Source organism: Cupressus sempervirens, chromosome 4 (genome assembly GCF_028749045.1).
Source record: "Cupressus sempervirens isolate cs-2001-9-10 chromosome 4, ASM2874904v1, whole genome shotgun sequence".
Classification (NCBI taxonomy): domain Eukaryota; kingdom Viridiplantae; phylum Streptophyta; class Pinopsida; order Cupressales; family Cupressaceae; genus Cupressus; species Cupressus sempervirens.
The window spans coordinates 314015393-314035892 of NC_143121.1; positions in this window are offsets into that span (position 1 = coordinate 314015393).

Below are 20500 nucleotides of genomic sequence, written 5' to 3' on the forward strand. Positions count from 1 at the left end.
TAACTTAATTTCATAATGGGATTAAGTTTAGGTTAAATGACTTCATGCCCAAAATCCTACATCACATTTCATTTACACATAAACAACACAAGTGTCAAATGACACACAAACATTAAATACTTTGCACATCACAATGACATGTCACTAATTAATCATGATCTTTAAACTTATAGCACCCATGCACAGTCACACCACAAAATAAAAAAATTACTATGAGGTTTTGAATCTTCCAAAGATTCACCTTGGCTTTATCGTGTTTACATAGGTTTGAACCTTTTCTCCCTTAATAATTTCTATGGTTCAACTTTCTTGCACATTCAACTTAAACATCAGTAGCCCAATGAAATAATATACAAATATATACAAGTAAATGTAGAATAATCCAATATCACATAATTTGCATTAACATATACAATTAATTTTAACATATACAATTAATTTTAATCTAATCATTTCCATAAAATATCCAAAACATTGAAATATCAAATATGTGTATCAACAATTATTTTTGTTAACATAAGAAATTATTATTCTAAATATTATCGTACCTCTTTCCAACATAACAATAAAACTTTGAGGTCCTCTTTACTAAATCATGAAAACACATAAAATGTATCTTAACATATATGTGTCCTAAATGAAAATCACTAATATGTAGACTTGTTGATGAGTATCCTTCCGATCAATTTAAACATAGTGAAATTCCTAGCAATATCCCTTTATCACATTACGAGGGGTTTGTGTGTGAGTTTCTAAGATTAATTCCTCATACTATTAGAATGTTTCCATAATTATGTCATAATAGTTTGAAATCAATTTCTGAATGTAACCATATGTCTTGTTGTCATTATAACCTACATTCATTGTTGTTCTCACTAGATTGAATGTTAGTTTATCTTTCCTAATTGCCTTGTGGATCATACCTTGAATCTTGTGACTAGGTTCTTAGCTGGAACATATTGGGTCTCATTTTCATGTGGTCTTATCTATTCAACCTAATGCTATTGAATAGGTATTAGACTTATAATAATCAAAATCTGCATTAGTCTCTAATAGGATCTCATAAATAATTATTAGTAATGAAAATGTCAATCATGACCTAATTTAACTTCTAATCACATTCATTACTTAAGATTTATAATAGGGTATGAGTGTGTGCCTTAAAACAAGAGAGAGATTCCAAAGCTAAACAGAGACAACTTTACAACATGGCGAGGACTTATGAGGCTTCATCTAGCTACCATCGGTGATTCAAGATGCAAATATCTTGATGAAGAATATTAAAATCCCACTTCAACATTATAATTTGAAGATTTTACTAAGAAAAAGAACCATAACATCATCATGATTGATATTGCATCTGCTCTCAGTGATGTTGAATTTGATGAGGTCAAAGACTATAAAACTGCTTTTGATATGTGAAACAAACTAAAAGAAATCTATGGAGGAGATGAAAATGTAAGAAGAGCCAAAGAAAAAAGCCTTAGATGAAAATTTAATTAGATGAGAATGAGATAAGATGAAAATGTTGCAAAATATGTGGAAATAATTAAGGCTAGTGTTAGTGCAATTAGAGCATCTAGAGGAGAAATCAAAGAGGAAACTATTGTAAGTAAGATACTCAAAAGATTTCTTCCTATCTATCAAAGTAGCTACTATTCAAGAAAAAAGATGTGATCCAAATAACAAGATAGGCTTGGATGCCCTAGAAGGAAGATTGATAGCTCTTGAACTAGACAACTTTGACAACTATGTTCCTGCTTCCAAAAATATTAAGTCTAGATTAGAAGCTAAAATTTCACTCAAAGAAAAAGGTAAGAAAATAAAATACAATCAATCATAAAGTTAGGAAGAAATAGAAGAAAAGAGTGAAGAAGTAAAAAGGATCCAAAAGATTACAGAAGATTTATCTACTATGAACCTGATACATTTCCAAACACATTTGACAAAAAGGAGACTTTCATCTCTTGAGCTCTCCAAGTCTCCAATAGATACTGAATTGCAAGAAGTGCAAACAAAGTCATAGGAACTTGAGTCACATTTAGAGGCTACTAAGTTAGTGTATACCAAGTCTGAAGAACTTGAGCCATAGCTAGAAGTACCCGAGTCTAAAGTTGAGATTTAAAATGAAGATAGAACAATTTATTCAAAATTCAAAGAACCTGTATTTGCTAAATATGTCAAAAGGCATCATGCACTTGATTAGATCATTGGAGACAAATTAGATGGAGCAATGATAAGAATAAAACTAAAAGGTAAATGTTTACTTGCTAAATTTGAATCTAGAAGTGTTAAGGATGCACTAGAAAATAAAAGTTTGATTGAGGCTATGAATGAAGAAATAGAATAGATAGAAAAGAATAAAACATGGACTCTTGTTCCTAGGCCCAAAGATTAAAATGTGATTGGTACAAAATGAGTATTCAAAAATAAGTTGAATCAAGATGGAAAAGTGTTAAGAACTAAAGAAAGGTTGGTATGTAAAGGCTATTCTCAAGAAGAAGATATTGATTACAGTGAAACTTTTTCCCCTATTGCAAGACTAAAAGTTGTTAAGACTTTACTGGCATATGCAGCTCATAGAGGATTCAAAGTATACCAAATGGATGTTAAATCTACATTCTTGAATGGAATTCTTAATGAGGAAGTCTACATTGAATATCCTAAAGGTTTTGTTGACCTAGAAAAAAGGGACATGGTTTGCAAATTACACAAAGCCCTAGATGGTCTAAAACAAGCTCCTAGATCCTGGTATGAAAGATTGCATAGCTATTTGATACAGATTGGTTTTCAAAGAAAAAATGATAATATTATCATGTATTTCAAGAAAGGACTAGATAAGAAGATTGTGTTGGTAGAAATATTTGTGGATGATACTCTATTTACAGGAAATGGTGACTTATGCATAGTATTTTTAGAACAAATGAATAAAGAATTTTTGATGTCCATGTCTGGTGAAATAAAATTCTTTGTTGGACTAGAGGTAAAACAAAACACAAATGGTATCTATATCACTCAATCTAAGTATATCAAAGAGATACTCAAGAAGTTTGGAATCGAGGATTCAAAACTAGTTGGAACCTCCATGTGTACTAGACTTAAGCTTACAAAAGATGACGATTCCAAAGAAGTAGATCAAACTTTATATAGATCAATGATAGGGAAATTATAGTATGTAGTACATACGAGGCCTAATATTTCCTTAGCAGTTGGCATAGTAGCAAGATTCTTATCTAAACCTAGAGAAAACCACATGATGGCAATAAAAAGAATCTTAAGATATGTAAAAGGTACTAAAGACTATGGCTTATGGTAAAAACTTGGAGACAACCTTGACCTAAAAGTATTTACTGATGTAGATTGGGCAGGAAATCTTGATGATAGGAAAAGTACTATTGGTGGGGAATTCTTTCATGGTAAAAGGTGGGTATCTTGGATAAGAAAGAAACAAAACTACACATCTTAATCAACAACAAAATAAAAATATGTGTTTAGAGTAGTGAATTGCTCTAACATTGATTGCTTCAAACAATTTTTGGAAGGAATGAAGGTTGAAATCAAAGAACCAATAGACATGTATTGTGATAACACCAATGCAATCAGCATATCAAAGAATCTAGTGATGTATTCCAAAATGAAGCACATTGCTATAAAATATCACTTTGTAAGAGAATTAGTTTAGGACAAAGAAATTATAATGGAATATGTGCATACAAAAGAACAAATTATAGATATATTCACAAAGTCATTATCTAAGGATGCATTCTTGTATCTAAGAGGTAAGCTAGGGGTCATCCCCCTATATGAAGCTCACTAAATAAAGTTTAGTGATGCATCAATAGGAACTAAGTTGAATATCAATTAGTTGATTTAATATTGACAGGGACATATTGCAAAAGAATATGCACTCAAGGTACATTGGCACTAATCAAAATTGTCTTCGGCATGTATTCTCAAAGAGGGAGAAGTTTACTGTCATATTCTTCTAAAATTTTATAGAGGAAGAAGCTAAGTAGTTCCTTTACAAAGGGAGAATACTATAGGAGAAGTTTCTCTATGAAAGATCAAAGAGGGAAAAAAATTCTAATAGACGAAGTCTTGTTCTCAAAATTTTGTTGTGCTATGACATGTTGTGTCGCCATCAATGCCAAAGAGGGAGATTGTTGGATACAATTGATTAATTGTGTTCTGTCCTTGATGTTACACAAATTTCATATCAGCTGATAGTCTATGCATGCTGAACACACTTGGTCAATGAAGATAATCTTCCTAGTCTACCAAGCATTCTTGATTCTACTATGTGTAGAAGGCAATATCTACTGAGCTCACTCAGGCATCAAAGGAAGTATGCATAAAAGAGTGTTAACTGAGCATACTCTATTAACAAAGGGAAAGTTGAACCATTCTAGTAGTAACCAAGTTCACTTGGTTACCAAAGGAATTTTTTAAGTTCATAGTGTTAACTGAGCTTCTATTGGTTAACATAGGAAATTGCTTCAAAATTAGCTTCTATCAAGCTAGGTCGACTACCAAAGGATTTTCTTATTTTGGCATGTAAAGATTAATTATTTTACCTATTGATTCTAGCTAACTATGGTAATGAATATTGGTTATTATAATTTATTTTTGAGCCAACTTGAAAATCTAAAAGTTTTAAGTAAAAGGTCAAATTATGATTTCAAAGCATGTGGTGTATGTAAGAATTGAAAGAGATAAAAAGAGAACAAGAAAACTTGAAGGATAAGCAAGTATCCTTGTGGACTAGAAAAGTATTATTTGATTATAAAGGATAAAATATAAAGCTAGAATAGAGATCTGTAATCAACAATTTAGTTGATTCATAATTAGGTCATTTCATTGTTACTCTCTAACTATTGTAGCGGTGATTTATTTTAGTAGTAATTGATTCACCCCTCCCCTCTTAGTTACTCCTCTTATATTTTGAATAGTTAAGATATTATAATTCATTACATCTTTTCACAATTACAAAATATTGTCAGCTCATATTAGATACAAATTCTCACGTGTGCAACTTCAAACTCATGCACTCATTGATTTTGTCATCATACTATCAACTATCACCATCTAACTTCACTTGTCATAATTTATCCCTATTAAGAGATAGAATCAAAATATTAGAAACTACTTCTCAAGTACTTTGTGTGTGCATTGATCTCTATAATTATTGAATAACTCATGGATGTCTTCGACTCTTTACATGTGTACTTGACCATGAAATTAGGACACAATGTAGAACATATCCTCAACTATGCTTGATCCCATCATCAATACAAGTCCATACAACCTCATTCTATGTCTTCTACTCTATTTTTCTTTACAAAAATAATACTATGTTGACATCAATGATAAACACAATCATAAATGGAACATGTCAATCATGCTAACAATCTCTCCAATTATATCCCAATTACTTCATCTAGACTAACAAAAATATATAGTAAATTTTTATGTAATTCTTTGCCTTTGTTTGGCATAGTAGTGTTGCTTCTCAACATTGTATTTGTAGGAGTAGGTGAAGGGGTGTCACCAGTTGAACTTTCTTGAATATCAGTGCTTGAGACAATAATTGTAACAATCATCACTACTTGATTTTTCTCCTTATTTTTCTTAATGTGTGGTTCTAACACATTTCATCCTTCTTTACCTTTGGTAGAAGCATCTACACTTGTGTCTTTATTTGATCCCTTGCCTCTTGCTTTTATTTTTCTACATCTGAGGGCTTTTGTTGCTCAATAACTAGGGTGTTGGGTGTGGAGGCATGAATAGTATGAATAGGTGAAATGTTTCATTATGAACTCAACACACCTGAACTCACTTCATCACTTTGATCATCTTGTATGGTCATTGTTTCAACTTCTTTCTCATGTGTCACTTCTTTAGTGACGAGTCCAAAAATACTCTTCTATAGTAACTCATTCTAATGACCTACAACTTCAATTTTTTTTTGAAGAATCATTAAAAATCTGAATTTAAGAACAAATCAGTTCTTATGCTTCTCCAAAAATGCTTCCTTCTATTATTTTAACAAATCAAGCACAATCTTGGCTAATGTTCCTTCTCTTATAATTTCTCTTTGTGGATGCGTGTTGTCATATTTTTCCTAGTCTATTGTAGAAATCAATTGGAATATTTTTCTCCAATTTAGTAGGAGCCAATTTATTATTAGTAGTAATATCTATCATGTCCGCCTCTACTTTATTTCTATTAACATTATTCAATGTGTCATACTTTACAAATCTAAAACTAGATAAGCTTGTAGAGCTCCCACTATTAGCACATACCTCATCAATATTTGCAGGCTTTTTGAGTACTATGACTCAGTGCTATCTTGGTTCTTTTGGTTTAGCTCTCTTTGCATCATCTTCTTCACCTTCTTTCTTGTTTCCCAATCTTCTTCTCTTAGGTTGGCTTATAGGGGCTTGAATTTTCTTCTTTTCTACACTTGGGCCACTCAATTTTGTATTCTTTACTACTCCTTTCTTTGTAGATGGCTTGGCACTCAATTTTGTTGTTGCCTTGGTTCTTGGCTTGGTTGGTGTAGGAGGAGAGGGGGGTTCCACTTATGGATTCTTTATAACCACCTTTTCCTTAGGATTTTTTATCTTCATAGTTTAATCCTTATTTTCTAGTGGAGTGACCACTATTAGGGATTTACCCTTATCTTCTTCTTCTTCCTCCTCCTCATTACCACTTTCTCATTCTTCATCTTCTCCAAGACCTTATGTGACCTGGAAAGGTTATTTTCCTTTGTCTTGTGTACCTAGTTTCTCCTCTAGGTCTTCAATCATTTTCTTTCGTTCCTTCTCCTTAGAAGCTATTTTGATATCAATAGTAATTTTTACTTTAGATTCTTCATATTTCCCAAAGGGTTCTTCTTTTGCATCAATTTCTTCTTTGATTAGTGCAACAATATTTGCATTCATAATGTCACTATCAATCTAATTGTCAAATGACTTGAGTCATTCTTTCCTAGGCTTTACTACCTATACAAATGTGTTATCTATGTTCATGAGAAAGAATACATCATTGTAGTATTTTATTACTAACGCTTCTGGTTTTCTCATCCTCATTCTCATTCTCTATTTGAACTCCTCAAAATACATATCCTTTAAAATTCTCAAAATTTCTCCTAACTAAGTTATATGTTCAATGATTTATCTCATTACAAGCTTTCTTTGCTCCCAAGCAATGTTACCAATACCAAGAAAATAATTCTAAGCATAAAATAAAATGCACATAATAAGAAATCCAAACTTACACATAGAATTATTTACCTTCCTATTAGATATTAGGTTTTCTACCAATTATGAACTATATAACTTGGTAAGATCATAGTAATGATCCTTCATAAAAAAAAAAATCATTGCTTGATCAACTTCCATACTTGGCACATTGTTCAATCTTCTCAATTGATATAATTTGTGACAAATTACTCTCACTATGAACTGAATCATTAGCTCAGTGATGGTAGAGATGGACAACCCTTTTCCATTCCACTCATCCTTTGTGATTGCCTCAATTTCTTCTCATCTTATACATTGCATGGTCTTTTTCTTGTCTAAAGTGAGATATCTTGTAACCTTGTGAATCATTGTCTTTATTATCTTGATGGGTCTATTGTGTAGCCGTAACTTCATATCATGGATTTTTCTTAATATTAAAAATCCTTGGAAAATCTAGGGCACTAGTTAACCCTTTCCTCTCAATAATTTTGAATTTTTCCTTCAAAACTCCTTCAGCACATAATTTTTCATATGCCTCTTGAATCTCATAGTCACCAACTTATCCAATTTTACACATGTAGAAAATATGTATATCATGAATCATAATGACTTTAGATGGTATCAAGGGTAATGCACCCATTGAGTCATATTTCAATGCAATCTCAAGATTAGCATGAAATTTAGGTGGAGGACTAGTGCCACTCCTCAACCAATTGAATGTTACTTACCTCTGTTCCTTGACTCCTTCTTATGTATGATGAAGCTTCCATATGTTCTTATTAGGTTTTGAAACTTTTCTTTTTTCTTAGAACAACCCAACACAACTTAGATCTTCACTTGATCAAACTTTCACCTTGATTCACATTTTATAAATTTCTCAAATCACTATCACTCAAATTACTCTGTGCTCTCAAAATCTATATGAAAGGTGTGAAAAATATCTTCAAAATTCCAATATATACTTTTTCTTGAATTAGGGTCTTCATTAATGTTGTGTTTATTGGTACGTGGAATCCAATAGTCTCAATTGATATTGTGCCTTTTGAACACGGTCTTCACTATATAGCTCAGTTTATTCAATCTAACTTAACCTATACCCTAGTTTGATATTTGGAGTACTTAGTCCATATTGAAATGCTCATTCAATGTAGATGGTTTTTCTGACATTTGGCACTAACTATGTAAATGATTCTTTTGCACTAGTCTTTTCATAGAGCTATTCCTATGCATCTTTACTTATGTAGATATGAGCTTTAGCACATTTTATCTTAGGAACTAATGTAAGTTATATCATTAGATATGTAGTTCCTTATATACCTTTCCTAACTATTTTGAGATGATATTATCAGTTCCTTCATTGGATTGGGTGATCTCAACTCTATTTATTCCATTGTTTCCATCATCTACCATTTTATTCTAGGTTTGGCTCATCTCCTTCCTTTTTTATTCAATATCCACTTTTTCTTTCCCCTTGATGTTATTATGATTTGATGTTGGTACTTGGGGCCCTATAGTTTTTTCTTAAATGTCAAAACTTATGACATTTGAAACATAAATTTTTAGGTGTATCATCCTATTTTTTATAAGTCTAATGGGGCCTTGCTTATGATTTCTATGCATATTCTCTATGTCCATAGCTTTGACAATTGTAACAACATTCTTAAAATCTAGGTGTAGTATATGTATTCTTCATTCTTGATCTACACTCATGTATTTGATGTCATTTCTTATTGCAGTAAAAACAATAACCAGTAAACTTAGGTTTAGGGTTTTAAATACCATTTTTTCTTTTGCACATTTTTGTAGAATGACCAATTTTTCTATAATAATAACATATAGGCTTTCCTTTTTACTTTGCATTCCTTGGCTCTAATTTCTTCGATGATTCTCCTTCTTCAATGGTGTTGTGGTTCCATAATGTACATCCCATTATCTAGTAGGAATGGGGACCCGCTACTGTGCTCTTTTGGATCTGATGTTCCTAATCTAGGATTTGGGAAGATTAATAGGGTCTTACCTAGTCCCCAAAATCATGTTCTTGCTAACGAGTTAAATTTTCAAAAGGATATCTCTTTTTGAAAAGGTCCAAAAAAAAAAAAAATCAATATGTGCACACGCACACTTGACGTGCTATGCAACAACATACCACCCTTGGTGATGTGTTGGTGTGAAGCTGCATACTTGCATGATTGTGCATCACCATGACACCAAGGGTAGGCATGGCTATAAAAGCCCCTCTAGCCCTCACTTTTCTTACCTTGCAAAATTTAGTTCCCACATCTTTGAGCTATTCGTTTGACAATGTCTGCACTCTTGCATCCCACACTACCAAAGCTCTGCACAATTTGAGGTGTGGCTCCCCATTTTTGCCTACACATAAAAGATAGTTGGAGCACATCTGCCCACATCGTTGGGTGTGCCTAATGTGCACCATCCCACCTAACCTTTTTTTTTTAACACATCTCCTTCTTTTTCAAAACACACATCTCAAAATTGAAAAAATGCAAAACATAAACCTAAAAGGGTGCACAATCACACACCTGGCTTAGTGCACTACTATGCATCCTCTAAAAATCATATAAGAAAAAAGAAAGGAGTTGCATAGTTGTGCACCTAATTTGGTGCACACCTATGCACCCCTAGTGAAAACTCTAACACCCTCATGCATGCATCTCTATGCGTAAAGACTTAGGCTTCAAAACAACAAAAGATGTGTTAGTGCGTATTTGTGCACCTAACCTACTAGGTAAGTGTACACTAAACCTCAAAGAACAAAAAAACAAAAAAAAATGGTGCCCATCACACACGTAATTTTGTGCACAAATATGCACCCATAACATGAGTGTAATGCAAAACAAGGTGCATGCTTGCACACCTGATCTAGTGTGTGAGTTCACACCTTATATTTCTTCTAAAAAATTAGGTAAAGAGGTTAATAGGATTTTTTAGTGCATTTAATTGTTTGGGTTTTTTTTTGAATAAGATTAAATGTTTTTCATAATCTTGTCATTTTTTTTTTGAAATGATGGGCATCTCCCTTTTGTCATGTAGATATAATGGCATCATCATCTAGTGAGAAAATGGCACCCAAGCCTATGGTTTTCAAGTTCCAAGGGGTCTCGTCCAAATCAAGGTTTCAGAATGACTATGTAGAAATTAAGGACATTGATATAGGACACATTGACTTGTGGGAATTTTTGAGAATCTATGAAAAACCCACAAAAAGATGATCCTTGGTATCTCCTTTGATTCGATCAAGGTTGGTGAGTGTAGCTTTGAACCAAACTTTAGTAAAATCATCTGAGCTCATCACGACACTAGCACAACACTTTGTTCCTGAGGAAATGGTGGTTAGGAGTGTAACTAGAGAAGTTATTCTTGACCACTAACCTAACAACATTGAGAGGGTCTTCCATCTCCCTAGGGTGGATCGGTTCATTAGATTAACTTATGAGACAATTGAATGGTGGTATAGGGAACACATAAAGGAGGCAATAGATATCATCCAATCTTCCTATCTCATTTAGAAAAATCCTCTATGAAGGATAACATGAAAGGTGGACATGATAAGGGGGTATATGAAGGAGGATATTGGCTACTCTATTATTCTTCTGAGTAGGGTCATGGGTCTACCAGAAGTTGGACACCTGATGTTTTCATGGTGAATATTTTTAAGACTATCAGGATGGCAAAGATGCCACTTGATTGGGCCACCACATTAAGTGAGAACTTGTGTGAACAATTGGAGGTAGTCAAGGAAAAGAGGAATTTCTATATGACTTCATACATGGTATATCTGCTAGTGGCTAGGGCCACATATTATCCTAGAAATTATAAGAGGGGAAACATGCAAGATCCCTATGTCTAGCATTACATTGTCCACCCTCAACTCGTGAGTAAAAAACTCGTGAGACAAAGCATAGAGTATAGAATCATGAATGATGCATTCATATTAGCAATCATCTGATTTATAGAGGGAGATTATGTGAAAAGATTATATGATAATGCAATAGCACATATAACATCTCTCAGGGCTTACTACATCTAGTTCAAAATATTCATGTATCTACAAGTAGCTAGTGCCACTATCAACTCGAAGAAGCTCCCTAGGTATCCAAGTTATAAATTGGTCTTATTGGAGATTGCATAGTAGATTGAGTCTACATATGATAGGGTAAGAAGATAATGAAGACCATGTTTGACATCACCCATAGTCATACGACAATACCAAGTTAAGTGAAAACAAGATATTATGTCTTTCAAATTGGAATAGAAACATTTTCCTCTTGAGGAGTACAACTCTCCCAGGCCATATTTTGATAACATTGGTAAAGTTGAAAGTCTAGATAGCAAAGAATTCCATCATGAAGAGGCCATTGAGGACTGTTGGATGAATGTAACAAATGACTATGATGTCCATACTAGGGACTATTGTAGGATTACTTTGTATTTAGCAAAGAAGGCTCTTAAATTAAACATTCCTAAGGAGATACTGCAGCAAGATTCTGAGGAGTTGTTAGACCCCCTATTCAACTTGGATAAAATTGTAGAAAGACCCATAATGAATGTCGAGGTTGAAAAGGAGGAGGGTGATGATATAAATCATCAGGCAAGGCATGTCATTAGGATGAAAAAGGATTCAATCAATAAACCCTTTCAACTTGATCCAATACCTTACACCATGATATTTCACGCACAATCCCACCCCAGGGAAAGGTAGAGGAAAGAAAGTTACCATTCCTACCTTTATGGTCTAATCTCCTATCAGGCTAGAAATAGTATACCAACTTGACTGCCTAGTTGGATACTACCACCAGCTAGAGAGGAAAGGAAAAAGCAAGAAAAAGAGGAGCTCTCCTCAAAGGGTCAATGTAGAAGAGGGTAAAGTACAAGCACCTCCCCAGTACAAGGAAGAAAATGTATAAGGGTTAGAGGATACTAGAGCTACTCAAGTCTAGGTTGACCCACAATTTCCTCCCTTTGTGCCCAACCCATCAAAAGAGGGAGAAATTCAACATGTCTCTATTCTTCCTCCACAAGAAGAGCCAACATCCCCTTTTTCCTCCATGAAATAGAAAAGGATTGAGATCGATATGAATAAGAGGCAAAGGGTGACTAAAAGAATGGTTTCTTTCCCATCTATCCCTAAAACTATTTTGATGGGAGAAGAAGAGGAACATGTCTCTTTATAGGGAAGAACCCAACTAGCTAGAGCCATATAATAGAAAAGGAGAAGAATTTACACAATAACATCACCATCTGCACTAGAAGAACCCTTGGAAGTCTCATCTTTAGAAGATGAGGTACAACAATGGGTGGATGAGAAAAGTGAAGAGGGAGATGACATATCCAAAATGTTAGATTTTGATTTTATGCCCGTAGGAACAGAATTGGTCAAGGATAAGATTAAGGATATTGCTACAAGCCATAAGGTCCCAATCTTACTCCTCCATCTCAACCACAAGTCTCAGTGGTATATAAAGGCTCAATTACTCCTCTGCCTCCAAGTTTAGAAGAAGAATAGGTTCAAAAGGAACCTTCACAAGAGGAGAAACCACAAAAAATGGTGATTGATAAAGTGTCAAAGGAGGAGAAAATGGTAGAATATTCTTAACCAGATTCCCAAGATATTGAGGTGCAAACTACAAGGTCTACAAAGATAGAGGCCATAGAAGAACAACCCTTGAAAAGGGAAAGAACTCTAAGTTAGAGTGATAAGGGAAGGGAGGTAGCCAAACATACTTCATCATCCTCAAAAGGCAAGTCTTCAACTAAACATATCCCATGGTGGGTCAGGAAAGAAATAATGAGGAGCACAAAACCACAATTTTGTGTTGACAAGGAATACATTTTTGAGTTGGCTAAGATCTTGAAAAAACTTGAGTCTCCATTAAATGAAGCAAGACCATTGGCATTTGTCAACAATATATGAGATTAGGATTTGTTTAGACAAGTGGTTGTCTCTCTTGATGATACAGACATAGTGGTGGGTACACAACCCAGGTACAGAATGGACTCAACAAGAAAGGGAAAATTTTATTAACTATGAAAATATGCTAATACATTCAGTACAGAGAAAATTGACTTCTACACATGGCCTATGGGATTACAATAGCACAAATTTGGAGATAAATTCTTCTCCCAGTACCTTCTCTCAAACTCCACTCTGAACTATCTTTTACAATGCCAAAGATGTCCTTAAATAGACCCCAAAGGTTTAAGGATTAGGAATACATTCTAGAAAGTGCTAGTTGGAATCCACCAACCAAATAGAAGGTTCCAAAAGCCATTTTATAAGTCAGCACAAAGCTAGAAGAATCTAGAAATGGTAATCGAACTTCCAAGAGGCATAACTTTTGAACCATAGCTCTGATTGATGAACCGTTTACATTTTTGGAAAGCTCTTGAAGTGTTCTATAGCCTTATGAACCATCTTCACTCATCCCCCATTTTTTGGCCCTGTACAAGGTCATTTAATGCCCCTAACCTAACTTTGAAGCATTCTTAGGAGGTATCTAGAAATTGAAAAACTATAATAACTTTCAAATCATGGTGACTTTTGACTTGATTCTTTTTCTAGAATGCTCTAAATTACAATTGCAATCATCTAACCTATTTACACCTTCTAGTTTAACAAAATGATGGCTCAATTACATACTCCCTTTTTTTGCTTTTTCACATATCCCAAGGTGCTCAAATACTCTAACCTAGGAAACTGGTAGTGGAACTGTGAGAGTTGGAAACTTTATTTGACCCAAATGGGTATCCAAAAATGAAAACACATGAAACAGAAACTAATTTTAAGTACATTTTTTTGGGTGACACAAGATTGCCCTTATACCTCTCGATTCTCTTGCATCATATAGAAATCCTTGGTCCACAAGATTATCAAATCAAAGAGGTCATGCCTAGGAGGCCCACACGAGATACAACCAAATTAATAGTAACGATGGGGATCAACAATTTTTTTAGAAGCATGGAACAAGAAGAGGTCAAACTCCAAACACTTTGAATGCAAAATGATATCCTAAGAAGATATTTAGCTGAAGTTGTTGGTCCTCTAGATCCTGAGCACCCTGAGGAGACATTAAACACTATACTTAGAGAAGGGGGAGTTGTACATTTGGACCCATTTTTGAAAGCCTATCAACAATGGCAAGAAATTTTTGAAGAGAAGAGCATTTTGATTATCTAGGGTAACCTAAAGTTACTACATGCTACACAAGAGAATGTGAATAAAATGGTGGCAATTTTGAGCAGGATTTCAGTATACTTGATGAAGTAAGGGCATGGAGTAAGGGATTACAAGTTTTGGAAGCAATATAGGGAAAAAGATACAGCAGAAGAATTAGATTTGATTGATGATTGGATAGAGAAGATTGCTAATAATAATAAAGTAATGGAAACATTACACATGGAGATCCATAGGCTCAAGGACCAAGCTCAAGAGAAAATTTTGGAAGTAGAGAGGCATCATAATGATGCATGCTTAGATATTTTTGAAGATGAGTAACAGGAGAATTTTTTTCCTATAGAGGTAGTAGTGGAGAGTTTCAAGAAGTCTTTTGAGGAAGTTGCTAATGATGAAGATATCCAACAACTTTCAGAATAGAAGAAGCCTTGCTAGAATTGGATACCAAACTTGAGGATTTTGCTGAGACTCAAATTGAGGTAGAAAATTATAGACAGAAGGTTAAGGATAAAGATGAAGATTTATATTTATTAGATGCAGCTAAAACTACTAAGATTATAGAGAAATTCAAGGGCAAGCATCTAGGCATAGCTTTGAGATGAAGGAGAACAAAACCTAGATGCTAGAAGATTTTGGACCATTTTGAGGTGCCTAGGTCCACCAGTCTATAGGTCTACAGGTCGGCAAGTGCACAATTTCATAGGTTTGCAGGTTCTTAGGTCCATAGCTTTTCTTTTCAAGAGGTGCACTAACAGTTAACTAATAGTTCTAAAAATAGAGCTTTCATGCATCAGATACACATTTTGACAGTAGTTTAACTCTAACAAATGCCTAGTGAATGATTAGCTTCCATCTTTAGTACTTCCAAACATTTCCACTTCACTTAAAGGCTTTCTTATTCTTTCTCCTCTCATAAATTCTTTTTTTTTAACATGTAAAGGCTCATGCATCCAATTAATGAATAAAAAATGGATGGAGTCTTGGTTAGCACTCGTTAGATTGTTAGTTTGTATATAATTAGTTTGTTTTATTAATTTAAAAGCATTTTATTGCATGAAGATATATCTCACTCTTAACAAAAATTGAGGAGATGATTTCTTATAAATACTCCATTGTAATATGTAATCACGGCTGCCATTAGTTTGCAATAAAATTATGCTTTTGGTGCTCACATTTGGAGTGTAGTGATTCTTCCCTGAATGTGTCATATTTTTGTGAATTTATGTTCATGGAATTTTGGTTGAGCCAAAAGTTTATTTCTTTGTTTTTGGTTGTGTGATTCATTATTTCTAGTGTTTTTTTATGGTTTTGATGAATTCCCCTGACGTAACTAGGTTGAGATGAAATCATCAAATTGTGCTTGTTATATAACTTTTCATCTTGCATGAGCGCACTTTCTATGGCCTTGCAATTTGATGAAGGGTGAAAAATCATATGCTCATTAAGTTTCTCACCAACAATTACATTAGTAGAATCAAGGAAGTGTTGCTCCTTCTTTCATTTGTTACCTATTGATTTCTTTGAAAGCTTAACTTACAGGCATTTCATTTTCCATAGCTTATGTCCGTTAGGATTTTAATTTCATATTATTTTCTTTAATTTTTTTTTATTTTCTTTGCTAAACCCCCTATTAGACTAGGAATTCATATTAGTTGCATTGTTAGATTGCATTCATAAAAACATAAAAAATACAAAAACATAGTGCTTTTGCGTGTTTTACTTTGAAGCAGTGTGCAAATACTTTATCATATCTGAAACCAAAACAAAATAGCAAAGGCCTCCTTGTGAACAGTCACATTTATCTTGAACTAAATGGATTCTAGTAGGTCACAAGATCAATCTAGAGCCTTGGAGTTGATTCACAAAATCATCTTTTCAAGAGGTGAGTTCACAAGAATCTCTACCATTCAACATTGTAAATAATGATAGCTCAATAGAAATGGATCTAGAAGGAGGGCCACACTTTTAATTCTAGGAAAAAAATGAAAAATTTGTTAAAGTTTCAAAATTCTACACTTTTTCAAAAGTTTGCGCTTCCCACAAGTTCAAAAAAATTTCTAATTTTTTGAGAAATTTAGGTGCACAGCTTCTCAGGTCCACGGGTCTATAGATCCGCAACTATGCAGGTGCACAAGTGTGCAAAACTCTGTGTTGCACCTGATTTGTGAGAAAGTTTACTTCTATAGAGGTGCACTTTTCCCAGAGTTGGTGCAATCTAGAGGGTTAAAATCTAGAATCCCCATTTCAGTGAGCATTAAGATCTTCACCAAGGGCACATGAGTTTCTTGAGCTTAGCCACTTTCGCAAACCATGCATTGATAGAGGAATACCCCTAATCCAACTAATTTTGTTTGGACTTTCATCATCTTCTGCAACTCCACTTCCACTCCAAACACCTAACAAATCACCACATACTCCAATAGTTCCACCTCAACAACCACCTTTAGGTCCACCAAATCCTCTAATGGATTTTTTTGTAAATGTTGTAGACTCACGAATAAACTTGAGAGGTGCATTTCATGACCTCCCTAAGAATCCCAAATTTTTTTTCCCAAGGTTCATTTATAGAGAAAGATAAGCTATTGAAGACCACATTAAAGTATTCAAAGAAATTTGCAACCAAAAGTAGATTGCCAATGAGGATGTGGTCCTTCATTTATTCCCCTACTAGTTGGGGGAAGTTTCCTACAATTGGTATGTCAATTTTTCACTTGGATGTATTAGAGATTGGGACACCTTTAAAAAAAAATTCCAAGAATAATTTAAAACTTTTGTCAACCCAGTAGTGATACATCAACAATCCATATCAATTAAAAGGGATCCAGTTGAGACAGTCTCATGCTTTAATCATTACTTCCATATGGTGTATTGCAAGATGGAAACACCACATACGATACCAATTGAACTGGCTATACAGATTTATTTAAATGTTATGGACCCTCTTACTATTATCTTTCTAAGAAGGCTTCCTACAACAAATATCGATACATTGGAAAAGATCTTTGCAGAGGCAATAACTTTTACTAAGCAAGCCAATCCTAACGGAGGAGGATTGATTCTTCTAGCCCAAGCTATCACCACAACACCAATGTACCCAATTAGAGCATCCTCGATGTCTAGTCAATTCATACCTATGAATCTAGTTCCATTACAATAGGCACCTGGTCCACAAAACCCCATGCTAACATATCCAGGGTATGAGCCTCCAAAAACTACTTTCTTTGAAAAGAAGGCAACAGTTCCTGTAGAAGCAGACAATAACTTCATTTTAGAATTTGATCAAATGAAAAAGACTATGTAAAAAATGAACAAAAAATTGACTTATCTTAGGTTGTCACAAGGACAGAACAACAACTTCCAAAGAAACAATACTAGTCCTTACAACAAATATTATGGCCAAAATTACAATAGAAACTTGAATGGGAAACAAAAATAATATAAGAAACAATAATGGAGGGAATAGCTTCAATCCTCCTAATCAAAATAATGGCTTCCCAAGATAGAACTAATAGTGGAACAATCATTTTAATAATGAAAGTATTCCTCCAGATAATAACAATAACAACATTCAATATGTAGATATCAATCAATACAATGATGGCTAGAATGCACCTAATGGCGATGGTTCATACTATAATGGAAACCAAGAGATGGCTCAAAGCTCTCAAGTAAATGACAATACATCCCTTGTGCAATTCAATGCTATGCTTTTAGAATCCTATGAACCCATGCAAAAGCCACTATTAGAATAGTCAACTGATGAAGAGTTCTTATTTCTATTCAACCAAGAACCTAACCTTCTTGATGAAGAGATGCTTGCCTTTTGTAGTGACAATTGAAATATGTACAACTTGAGAAGTGGAAAAGAACCTTTGATAGATTGAATTCCTGAAGTGCTACAACCAACCCCTAATCTAAGGGAAAGTAACTATCCAGCATTGGTTAAACCACCATCTAGAGGATAACAAAATTAGAACCAAGTGAATGTACCGACAATATTGAAAATCCCTACTTGGCCTACTAAAATATATAGTGTAGTAGAGGACTTGAAACAAAAAAAATCCAATATTTCTATGTTTGACATGTTGCAAAACTATCCACAACAATGAGAGGTGCTCATAAAGACCCTAGACCATACAAAGACTTCCTACAATGTGAATACAACTCCTCAAAAGATGGTGCCATAGCAAGTTAACACTACATAGGCATTTCCCACTATGTTTAAAGGCAAGGTAGAGGTGCCCCCATTTTTTCTTAGTATTAGAAAATACATGAAGAATATTCACAATTACCTTATTGATATAGGAGCTTTGTGCAATGTTATGTCATTATCCATAGCACAAAAGCTAGGGGTCACCCCTCAACCTACCAACTAGATAGTGATACAGTTGGACAAAATAGAGGTGAAAGTTATAGGTACTAAAGGATGTCTAGATACAATTGACAGTTGACCCCCAAATTCAAGATGTCATTGATATACATGTGGTTGATATACTAGAGACATCTGGATTACTCCTTAGTAAAGAATGGATGAAGTGTCTAAGGGGATAGTTTTCCATGGATTTCACTCAGCTTTGGTTACCATGGAAGGATCTAAACAATCAAATCAAGATAGATGTAGAGACCAAGTTAAAAAAAGATTATCACAAATTACAATTCTCCTAATGAGGTAGCCTTCTTACAAATAGATTTAGGCTCCTACAAGGTTATGGTTTTTGACACCATATTGACTAGAAAACTAGATGATCAAGATATGGACTCCATGATTTCACCCCCAAAGGATGAGGTCATAACACCATTTATAAACTATATGATGTGTAATTTATAATGTCTAGGGGAAGAAGCTGATCCCAATATTCTCCTCCTTTTAGGATTTTTTTGATTGCATAAAGTTATCCATTAAGAGTTTAAATGTTCATCATGTCAAGAAGTAGTTGGTTAGGTATTGACACAAATGTTCAAAGTAAAGGAATTTGATGACCCACAAAATGAATTTACAGAAAATCAAAACACATCTAATGTTGTTAAAGATGTTGAAGGGGAAACTGAAGATCTGAATGCATCATATAGTGATACTTCTTTAGATGGTTGAGGTTTGCCTTCTCCTCCACTTAGAATGATCAAAGTAAGAAGAATAAGATGGTACATAAATGGCTAATGATAGACTTCAATGGTTGTTCACCACTTCCTAAAGTGGAAGAAATTAAAGTGCTAATAGGGGAAATTCAAGACAAACAAGAAAAAACACACCTCCTGTATCAGGAATTCACAATAGAGAATCATCAAGTGTACCTCCAAGAAAATTACAATGGGTTCCTAAGAAACAATCCTTTAAACATCAGATAAGAGAGAAATTGGTGACAAACAAGCATAAGGTTAGAAAACCCAAGGAAAGCCCAATTTGGATGCTTTGCTTTGAGAGCTCCAAATGCAAATCAAGAGCTAGTGTAGGTATTGAGCTAGTTGATCCAAAACGTAAATCTTTCTATGCAACATATCTATTATAATTTGGATGCACTAACAATGTTGTAGAATGAAAATCATTGATTTGAGGACTTCTCTTTGCACTCAAGAAAGGAGTTACAACTTACATCATTGAAGGAGATTCTCAATTGGTTATCCAACAAGTGAAATCATTGTATTCTTGTAATGATAAGAGATTGCTTGCCTATAGGAAAAGGGTATGTGATCTATTAGATAATTTTGAAGCGTTGAACATAAAGTTTATTCCAAGAAGGAAAAACATGGTAGTAAACGCCCTTGCTATTTCAGCAAGCGCATTGCAGCCAGTTGAAGGAATGAAGTTGAAATGGTTTTCAATTGAATTGGTTGCTACTCCATCTATTCCTGACAATATCACGAACTTCTAAGTTTTTTAGGATGATCAACATCCATTGGAATTTATTATGTACAATAGTCACTTTAAGGAACAAGAAATAGATGATGCCCTAGAAAACAAACCTAAGGGTGATGAGCTTGAAGACAAAGATGGGATTCTTAATCTAAAAGCCAATACTATTCCAAAGGGAATGGTTGAATTAGAATGTAACTTTGATCATGATGA